The sequence below is a fragment of the Elephantulus edwardii genome, unplaced genomic scaffold, assembly GCF_000299155.1.
Source record: "Elephantulus edwardii isolate Elephantulus edwardi_28Jun2011 unplaced genomic scaffold, EleEdw1.0 scaffold00044, whole genome shotgun sequence".
In the NCBI taxonomy this organism is placed as follows: domain Eukaryota; kingdom Metazoa; phylum Chordata; class Mammalia; order Macroscelidea; family Macroscelididae; genus Elephantulus; species Elephantulus edwardii.
Window position 1 is genome coordinate 11,615,839 of NW_006399794.1, and position 11,632 is coordinate 11,627,470.

Genomic DNA, 11,632 nt, shown 5'->3' on the forward strand with positions numbered 1-11,632 from the left:
AGTGTTTAATAATCCTATTCTCTTTCTGTGAATTTCTCCCTCTGTCTCTTTCATTTCATACACTGCTCTCTCCTTGTGTCTCTCACTAGCATTCCACTTATTTTTACTTGACCTAAACCTGTGTTCTTCCAGAATTTGATTCTTTTGTGTGTGTGTGTGTTTTTTTATAGTCAATTAGACTGAATCTTACTATGATCTCTCTCCCTGTACTCTGTAGACTTCCAACTCCTCATTTTCTCTCCATCCACTCCCTATATCTTTCTTGTCAAGTCTCCTTATATTTCTGTGATTCTAACTGTAAGTAATTTTGTCTTACTCTTCATCTGAGATGTACCTCTGCATATGAACTTCATAGTTATATTTATTGCAGTGCTGTAATTTTTACTCTGCCTGCAGCTCTGGTCTTGAAAAGTTTTGGTCCCTTAAATAGTGGGCCTTCAGTATTTTCACTTTCTCTATTAATACTCCCACTTTCTCCTGGGACAGGGTTAGGATTAGTGTCAGAGTTTATATGTTCCCTAGAGATGAGCAAATGTAAATAACTTTCACCATAGCCGTGCACAGAGCATGACCACAATCTCAGATATTGTAGAGATATACCCTCGTGTCCATCAGCCACACAATGTTGGTTCTTCAAATGTCACTTCTCAAATAAGATAATGAACTAACGATAACTATTTTTACAGGACTATTAAAATGTTTACCTTTAATTTGCACTACCCTAATAGAATATGACAAAAAAGTACAATGAGGGGGTCAGTTATTTACCACTTCCAAGTGATTATTATTCATGTGTTTAATTATCCTTTATTAAGTGTCAACAGTATTTAAATATCCATAATACCAAGTCTAAAGGCAAACAAAACAAATTAGAGTGCATTACTCTTTCCATTGTACTTTTAGAACATACATATTACCAATTTGGATTCTTTTTTAAATTGATGGCTTGATTATACCCTACGTGTTTATAATTTTTGGAAACAGATTATCAGTTTCCATTAGCACTTTTCCCTGTACAGTCACTAGTAGATTTGTTCTTATATATTTTATATTAATATTTGGTAATGTAAGTTGTCACATAGGGTTGCTATAGGTCACTCAATGGCACATCACAACAACAACAACAACATATTAAATGGGGTTGTATTTTAATTCAAGCTTCTTGGTTATAGTCAACCAGATCTCATGAAGGGCCTTTGTATTTAAAAGTCTGTTGTTATATTCTGGAGGAACATTCTTCTAAGCGGCACAGCACTCTTCTGTAAATTTGCCGTACTGAGGTAAGCTGGGGTTGCTGTGATACTGAACATTGTGCCATTGGAATGTCAAATACTACAATGGTTACCTATGAGTTGTGTTTGGTGGAGCTCCCAGTTTAAGACAGGTTTGGAAGCAGGAGTAGCATCTACTTCCTAAACAACATGCCTCTGGAAACTCTATGAACTTTGATAAACAATGGTAGTTATAGAAATGCTGCAGGTCTTTAGTTCATAGGGTCACAAAGAGTCATGCTCTACTTGACGGCAATCAATAACAATGTAAGTTGCATTTATAAATAGTCCTTTTAAAAATCTTTGTTCCTGGCATATTAAAACAAAATAAGTATCTTTTCCATACCTGACATAATTCTGTCAATTTGTCCACACACATTTTTGTTGCTCAAAAATCTTTCATTTTTATAAGTGGACTTAATTTCTTTGACATTGCATTTTATGCCCCCAAAAAGCCTTATTTTTATGACAAAAAAGTCAATTTATAGTTTCATTTTTTAAGAAAACTAGTAAACATATTTTCATTTTGAGTAAGTTGCCTGTTAATATGTCTTATTTTTAGAAAGTCACATTTCTACACAAAATAACAGTTTCATTTCCATTTCCTGTAACTTTCATGCTTTTATTATACTTACTACTTTTCTGCATTGGCCAATACATTCAGAGAAATAATAAGGAAATGTAATAGAAATAACATTCTTGGCCCACTGCACATCATACAGTTTAAGTTTTCAGTGTTTTCAGTGTTCAATTATTATCCATAGTCAGTTAAGAATTTTAATTATCTTCATATAATTATACTGTTCCCTTTATTTTGTCACTTGCTCATTTAATGAAAATACTTTGTAAAATTTATAAAATTTTTTAGACCCATTGAAATAGGCATATTATTTTCCTTCCTCACCCTGACAAATTGATGACTTACAATGATTTATTTTTTTAAAATGCTTTATAATATCCTGGTTTACTGAAATAAAGCCAAATTAAACAAATTGCTTTATCCTTCCTTGTTCATTATTAATTTTTATTTTCTAACATTTAGAAAAATATTCTATGTTCTTCAGTGAGATTGCCTTAAGGTTTCTTATTCATAATATCCTAGTCATGTTTGGAATCAAAGTTAGGTTGAAGTTTTGTGCTGTCCAGTTGCTTGTGACTCATAGTGACCCTATATATAATAGCTCTGAACTCTGTTATATCCTGCATCAATCTCATTATCTCTGGCACACCTACCCCCATCACCCAGTCATTGAATCAATCCATCTCGTCAAGGGTCTTCCTGTCTTGTGCTGTCCCTCCACCTTCCCAAGAATGGTCCCTCTCCAAGGACTAGTTCCTCCTTGCAACATGCCCAAAATAGGTCAGACAAAGCTTCAGAATCCTTGCCTACAAGGAGCAGCCTGCCTTTATTCTCTCTAGGGCAATCTTCATCCTGGACTCTTGTGATAACCATAATATGCTATCATATATCATTTTTAAACTGTTCTTAAGAACATCTGGAAGGCTGAGATTTATGAAAAGGAAGTGGCGTGAGGATTTGAGTAAGATTTATCACAACCTGCATTGTACAGATGACTCAACCCTGTCCTCTGAACCTGAGGAGCAACAATGAAAGAATGGAAATTCAAAATCTCTGTAAATGTTCATTAAAATTAATATTTTTTTTTTAAAAAGGCAAACGTATGGAGGTAGGACACATTCCTGGCATATATTCTTTCCAATTTTGAATTATGCAGTGTTTCCTTGCTCTGTTCCTATGACTGCCTCCTGGTCCAAGTATGTTGTTTGCTGTTGTTATGTGCCATCGAGTCGTTTGCGACTCACAGCGACCCTATGTTCAACAGCCCTAAACCCTGCTCTATCCTGTGCCAATCGCATGGCTTCTGACATACCCATCTCGATTACCCCAGTCACTGAATCAATCCACCTCATAGAGGGCCTTCCCCTCCTGTGCTGTCCCTCCACCTTACCAAGCATGATGTCTCTCTCCAAGGACCTGTCTCTCCTTACAACACGTCCAAAATATGTCAGACAAAGCCCCAAAATCCTTGCCTCCAAGGAGTAGCCTGGTTTAACCCTCTCCAGGATGAATCTGTTTGTTTTCTTGGCAGTCCAGGGTACATTCAATACTTTTCTCCAGCACCACAGCTCAAAAGTATCAATTCTCCTTCTATCTTCCCTAGTCATTGTCCAACCCTCTGATGCATAACAAGTGATTGCAAAGACCATGGCCTGTATCAGGCGCACCTTAGTCTCCAGAGAGACACTGTTGCTCCAAGTATAGGTTTCCCATAAGCAGAATCAAGTGTTCTGGGATTGATCCACACAGTCAAATACCTTTGCATAGTTAATGAAACAGAGATAGACATTCCTCTGGTACTCTCTACTTTCAGCCAGGATCCATGGAATATTATCTATAATATCCCCAATATCATGGCCTCTTCTAAACTCAGAATACACATCTGGTAGCTCTCTGTTGATGTGTTGTACAATCATTTTTTGATAACTATCAGCAGAATCTTGCATCTTATATTAATGATGTTGTTCAATATTTTGACACCATAATTTTGGAAGGGGAAAAAACATTAATCTCTTCCAATCAGTTGGCCAGGTGGTTGTCTTTCAGATTTCTTGGCATAACTTGATGAGCACATCCAGGGCAGCTTCTGTTTGTTGAAATATGCCAATAGCTATGCTGTCAATTCCTGGGGCCTTATTTTTTGTCAATTCTTTCAGAGCAGCTTGAACTTCCTCCTTCATTTCCATTGCCTCTTGATCATATGTTGTTTTATAATATTTTTCTGTATCAGCCAATTCTTTTTGGTACAGTGACTCTGTGTTTGCCTTCAATCTTCTTTTCATGCTTCCTGGAGTATTGCAACTCAATGCTTGAATTTGTTCTTCAGTCCCTTCAGCTTAAGAAATGTCAAGCGAGTTCAGCTCTTTTTATTTTCTGTCTTCAGCTGTTTGCACATTTCATTATAATACTTTTTTTTGTCATCCCACGCTACGCTTTGAAATCTGTTTAGCTCCTTAATTTCTTGATTTCTTCCCTTTGCTTGGCTTCTTTGAACTCTAGTGCAATATTCAGTCTAGTCTGTCACTCATCTTGGTCTTTTCTTACTCCTCTGTCTTTGTAATGACCTTTTTCATTCTTCATGGGTGTTATTCTTGATATCCTCCCATAGCCCATCTGGTCTTTGCTCATTAGTATTCAAAGCCTCAAACCTGTTCCTGAGATGGTTTTGAACTTCAAGTGTAATAGACTAAAGGTCAAATTTTATTTCCCATGGATTTAATTTCTTTTTTTTTTTTTTTAGCTTCAGCTTGAACTTGTATATCAGTAGTTGGTGGTCTGTTCTGCAATCAGCACCTGACCTAGTTTTCACAGTTGCTATTGAGCTTCTCCAGTGATTCTCTCCACAGATGTAACAATCTGACTCCTTTGTAATCCATCAATGAGGTCCACGTATATAGTAACTATTATTAGGTTAGGTAAATTAAATATGACTTATGGTCTAAAGACATATTTGGTACACATAGTTGTTGGCTCATGATATGTTTATAGTTCTCCCAGAGAGAATCTCCTGGCTACAAAGAAAGTTAATTTGAAGATATTCTCAATCATCTGATGCATTTTTACATCAGAGAGTTGGAAAATAAGTAAGGATGACAGAAGAACAATTGATGCCTTTTCTGGAGAAGAGTACTAACCATCCCATGGGCTGCCAAAAGGGAAAAAAAAACCCTAAAACCAGAGAAATTTTGGAAAAAGTACAACCAGAGTTTTCTTTGGAGGCAAAGATGGCAAATATTCATCTTTTATATTTTGGACATGTAGCTAAGCAAGAATATTCCTTGGAATGGGACATCATGCTTGGAAAGATGGAGAAATAGCAAGGGAGAGGAAGACCTACAAATAGACAGATGGACACAGTGACTTCAGATTTGGGCTCTCATGTGCTAGGAGTGATGGGGATAGTACAAAATAGGTCAGAGTTCAGGTTAGCTTTTTATAAGGTTGCTATGAGTCATACTTGACTCTATGGTACCTAAAAGCAACAACAACAACAACAACCCTGCCTAATTCCATAAATGGAAAAAACAGGGCTAATTAAATCAGAATCAAGTGACAAAGCAAGACAATATAGATAACAGTAAATAATTAGTCAAAGTTTATTCTTCATATATCAAGATTTGCAATTAGGATGGATTAGCCAATCATGGAGAAAAAGTAAACAAAACAAAACTAAAGAACAATATTTAAAACAAACAAAAAATCTAAACGGCCAATGAAAATGTAAAGTGAAAAAAAAAATCATTGCCCTGTAATTGGAACTCACTCATAGCTGACTCTCCAGACATGGGTTTTCATAGGCTGTAAATTGCACTGGTGGAGATTTCCTATCTTTTCCCCATGGAGCAACTGGTGAATTTAAACTTTCTGCCTTTGAGTTGCCATGAAACTTCCCTACTACTAGGCCACCAGAGATCCACTAAAAAAAAATAAAAAAGAAAAAGAAAAATTAGTATCCAATACTGATAGTATGTTTTCTCTCAAAACAACCAGACAATATGATCAAGTTTGTGTTGACAAACCAAAGCTAATAAAAATAAAAACAGAAGCAAGAATAGTAAGTCCTTGGATTCTGAACACAAGTAATCTTTTTTAGACTGAGCCTACATTATATGTTAAGAACTAGGTCTAAGTCCCTTGAGTCAATCTATTTATTTTTTTATGACAAATAAATAGTATTACTGTCCAAATTGCTAATGCTTAAGAAGATTACCAAAGGCTCTCTAGATTTAATAAGAGAAAACTCACAAGAAAAAGAAGTCCAAAGAGTTCTTTCTATTCCATGCTGCTAAATTATTTCTTTTCTGGAGGAAGAGTCAAATTTGGGGGTAAAATAGAATATTTTTTATAATAAAAGGTAAGGTTTAATATTGCTCTCCCAGAGAGCATAATGTGACTTTTATTTGATTGACTCTGTCTGATTGATTAAATCTAATAATAAATGTTAAAACCAAGGCATAGCAGACATCCACAGTTTGGAGAATTTCCGAGGCTGAAAATATGGGTAGAAGGAAGTTCTAGAAAATCCAGGAAAGATAATAAATGTATAATTCAAATGTCAAATAATTCTTTCTTTTATCTCTTAGTAACTCAGTGACCTTGAACAAGTTATGTGCTGGACTAATATCTATTTTCTTATATATAAAAGGGATAAAATAAAATATAAAATGGGTAATATACATATATAAATTATGTAAACAAATATATAAAGAGAGAGAGTTCTGGTGGCCTAGTAAGAAGATGTGTTGCCACTCTAAAGTCAGGGTGTTCAATTCCACCAGGTGCCCATGGATGAAAAATCAGCCCTCTCCTCCCATGAATAACAGTGTCAAAAAGACCACTGGATGGTTAGTTATGGGTTAATACCAACTCACCAGCAATGAGTTGAGTTGAGCTATTTAAGTAAATTATTTAGTACAATGTTATTTACTATCCAAGAGTTAAAATAATCATATACACTTCAAAAATAATTACATTAATAGGTTCTAGAAACTTTCATTGGTCTATGTCAAGAAATCTGGAACACAGCTAACTGGCCAACTAATTAAAAAATACCCATATTGTGTCCATTCCAAAGAATTGTGATTCAATGAACATATAAGTTGTCAGATAATTTCACTAATGTTATTTACAAGCAAACTTTTGCAGGCAATAAATTTTAAAAAAGAACTTCCAGAACTAAGTCAGAATCAGAGTAGGATGTGAAATTAAGAACATTATTCCTCTTTACATGAGATATATCTTGGTTGAGACCAGAGAATATAAAAAATGATATTTACCTGTTATATTGACTATGTGAAAGAATTAGATTGTGTAGATTATAAAAAATATTAAAAACACTACAAAGAATGAAAATTCCAGAAAACTTCCAGTTTATGAGAAAATTATGCATATTGTTGTTGTAATGTGCCATCGAGTTGCCTGTGACTCATAGTGACCCTATATAAAAAAGCTCTGAACCCTGCTCTATCCTAGCCAACTTTATTGTCTCTGACACATCTACCGCTATTACCCCAGTTAGTGAGTCAATCTATCTCATCAATAGTCTTCTCTCTTGTGCCGTCCTTCCACCCTCTCAAGGATGACGTCCCACTCGAAAGACTGATCCTGCTTTGCAACATGCCCAAAGCATGTCAGACGAAGCTTCAGAATCCTTACCTCCAAGGAGCGTCTTGATTTCACCCATTCCTGGTTTATTTTCCTAGAAGACCATGGTATATTCAATACTATTCTCCAGTAACACAGCTCAAAGGCATCAATTATCCTTCTATCATCCCTAGTCATTGTCCAGCTTTCTGATGCATATCACCTAATTGCAAAGACCATGGCCTGGATCAGATGGACCTTAATCTCCGGACTTAAATAGTTGCTTTTCAGTACTCTGCAGAGGTCCCTGATAACACACTTTAATCGTTCAAACAGAACAAAAAGCCAGACAATGAATATGGCAGACTTATGAAGTGTTGTTTTTTAATTAAAGAATGTTGGATATACCAGAGATATTTCTAGAAGAACAAACAAATTTGTCTTCAAAGATGTGTATCAAGAATGCTCCTTGGAAGCAAGGATGGCACGATGTCTCATGTTCTTTGAACATTTTATTAAGAGGGATAAATTTCTGAAGATTGATAACAGTCTTGGTAAAAGTTCAATGGTATAGATGAATATTTTGACTAGATAAGTTGATCCAATGGCTGCAACAGTGGGCTTATATATAGCAATGGCTATATGATTGGAGTTGCTGTGATGCTGAACATTGTGCCATAAGTGTGTCAAACACCACAATAGTTACCCATCATGGGTAGTGTTTGGTGAAGCTCCCAGACTGATTCAAGTTTGGAAGCAAGACATCATCCGCTTTCTAAACAACATGCCTCTGGAAACTTTATGAACATAGAGAAGTTATGACAGTTATAGAACAGTGTTCAGGTCTTTTGTTCATAGGGTCTTTATGAGTTGTACTTGATAGCACTTAATAACAACCACAATAGATTAAAGGGAGACTTGGGGAAGCAGTTTTACTCTGAAAGGTGGGCTCTCTTGTTTTGGTTGAGGGTCATGTGAAACATTGGGTTTTTTGTTTGTTTGGTTAGGTTTTTTTATGTAAGCCTCTTGTTTAGAGTCAATACCACCTCCTGGAGGGCCTTTGTTTTTAAAAATCAGTTGGGCTTGAGGGCGCCCCTCTGACCTAGTGCAATTACAGTTTAGAGGAGCATTCATCTCAGTGGTGCAGCACTGGTCTGTCAATTTGGAGTGGCTTTAATGCTGAATTCAGTGCCACTGGTTACTTATGTTGGACAGTGTTTGGTGGAGCTCTCAGATTAAGACATGTTTAGAAGCAGGAATGGCATCCACTTTCTAAACCCAATGCCTCTGGAAACTATGAACTTTGAGAAATGACGATAGTTATAAAAAAGACTTCAAGTATTTTGTTCATAGGGTAGCTATGAGTTGTGCTCGATTTAACAGCAATCAACAACAACAACATAAGATTAGTGCAGACTTGTACACTAACAAGTTTATAATTTTACAATAAGAATAAAAATAACCATATATTTAAATTAAATCTTAATATGACTATCTAAAATGCAAAGCAATCAAGACAATGAAGAGATAAATAACACAAAGTCTACTGACTGATTATTTTAACATGGTTGGAAAAGTAAGTTCATGGTTCAGATAGTAGTTGTGTTAGATAAATAAACATATAACACAGTGATTATCATGTCCTTATCTGCAATCACTGGTTCCCAAGGTAAGTCCTGATGGCACAATTGTTAATCAATTACCTGGTACCTAGCAGGTACTACATGGGAGAAAAGACCTGGTGATCTTCTGTTGCCTAGAAAACCTAGCAGGTACTACATGGGAGAAAAGACTTGGTGATCTTCTCTTGCCTAGAGAACCCCATAGAGAAACTATTGTGGGTCAGAATCATCTCCAATGCACACAACAGTAAGAACAGTTTTACAAGAGAAAAGCATTTTGGACAGCCCTCTGAAGCACTGACAGTTCTGGTTGCATAGTGGCAAGAAGCTGTGCTGCAATCCCAAAGGCACACAGTTTGAAGCCACCAGGTGTTCTGCAGGAGAAGTATGGGTAATCTCCACCATGCGATTAACTGCCTCTGAAAACCCACCCGAGGGCCAGCTATGGGTCAGTTCCAACTGGATGGTACACAATAATAAGAGTAAAATTTGTTAAAGAAGCATCCAGTATGATAGAAAGCACACTAATAGGTTTATGCTGTTGTAGAGGTTATGAATTTGAACCTCCAGAGAGTTATGGCCTTTGTGGAACAAAGACGAGTAAGATAAGTTATAAACTGGTTTTCACTCAGTGACAATAAGAAAGACAAAGAGAAAGATTATGGTTCTTCTATACTTCTAATAGTATTCTCCCCCTCTCTCTTTCTATAATTGACATAGAGTTAGAACAAATTTATATCTAACCCTCAATTTGTTTTCCCAGACTATAAATTTCACAGGAAGATATTGCTAATCTTTCACCTTCTGAGCTGCTGGAGAATTTGAACTGCAAGTGAGGTGCAATCTTTGAGTGAGTAACACCCTGTTAAGCCATCAGGTCTCCCTTCCAATAGTGTTCTCAAGTCATTGCTATCAGATTGGAACGAACTCATAGCTCATGTTCTAACGGGTTTTCTGAGGCTATAAGTAACATGTGAGGTGGAGGTTGCCCAGCTTATTCCCACATAGTGGCTTGTGGTTTTGAAGTGGCAGAGAGGTGCTGACGTTGAGTTCACTGCACAATTCCTGACAAAACCACCAGACTTTACAAAAATATTCTTGTTGCTGAGTACTAAGATGTCTGAATGAACCAACCCATAGCTGATCCTCCAGCAGGTATTCAGAGGCAGTAAATCACACCTGAGGGTGAGATTGCCCATCTTTCTCCTCTGGAGGAACTGCTGAATTCAAAGCACTTGCTTTCTGATTAGCAGTGCAGATCCTTACCACGAGGCCATCAGAGCTCACCTAAGTCTTACGGAAATCTGTTGACCTCAGACTAATTAAAACTGCAGAAATTTGTGTGAATGATATTCTACCGTGTCAGTAATTTCTAGACCATTAGGAAATTGGAGGTTCGGAAATCTACAAACAAAATAACTGTTTGGGAAGCTATTTTACTTTTTTGGATAAATAATCAAGAGAACTGTATTGATATAAGACCTATAAAATTTTGTTTTTAGCACTACAGGATGAGAAGTCTAAAATAAAATAAACAAACATTACAGGCATATTGTTGACAGAATAGGTAACATTATATATAAAGAAAGACAATGGAGGAAATGATTACTGTCTTCAACTTTGAGAATTTTATCCAATTAAATATATAATTATGAGGATTTAATTAGATTCAACTTACCTTACTTATACTCAGAGATTCAGTAGTGAGTTGCATTGACTATGATTTTTGTCTTCACAGCCTAGTGCAAAAAGATAAACATTAATCAATAATAACCAGGGAAATAATAATCAAGCTACTTGCATAAGATCCAATTTCCTAATTGTGAAGAACATAGGAAGTTTTAGAAAGATATATTAATTCAATGAAGAAAAACAATCTGCAATCTTAGTATTACCCAGGAAGTAGAAAGATATAGGCAATACTCAATAGTATCTTACTTTAATAGGCTGATCAACATTAGCTGCTTATCAACTATTCAAGAGGATTTACAATGGTTTCTTTATAGGCAGGCAGTTAAAACAGTATATTTTTCTTAAGCTACCATTTGACTCTGATACTATGTAATTATGACTTTCTAATATTGCTATTATCTCATATTTTTGTCCTAAAAGTTAATATATGGGCTTGTGTATATGTGGCTTTGAGTCTTAGTCAACTTGTTGTCATCTAACAATAGAAATAAATATTAAAGGAGACTCTGGTGGTGGCTTAGTAATGGGAGCATGTCATTGTTGCTAACATAAGGTTCAAGTTGCTTCGAAAGGTCAAATAGACAAGTTTTCCATAGGAGAAAAACGTGACAATGTGCTTCTGTGAATATTATAGGTTGGAAATTCCATGGTGAAGTTCTACCCTGTCTTGAAGGATCACTGTAAGCCACAATTAACTCTAAATTAGTGGGTTATAGAAATAAGACAATTTATGAATTTTCCTCAAATCCACAATAGCTTTATTTACTTCAATATTTTGTTTTCCTTACAAAGAAAGGTTTTTTAAAAACCATGATGAGATAATTATGAAACTGGAGACCTAGTTTTGATGAGATTAGATCTTAGTTGTTCTGTCTAATTTTAGG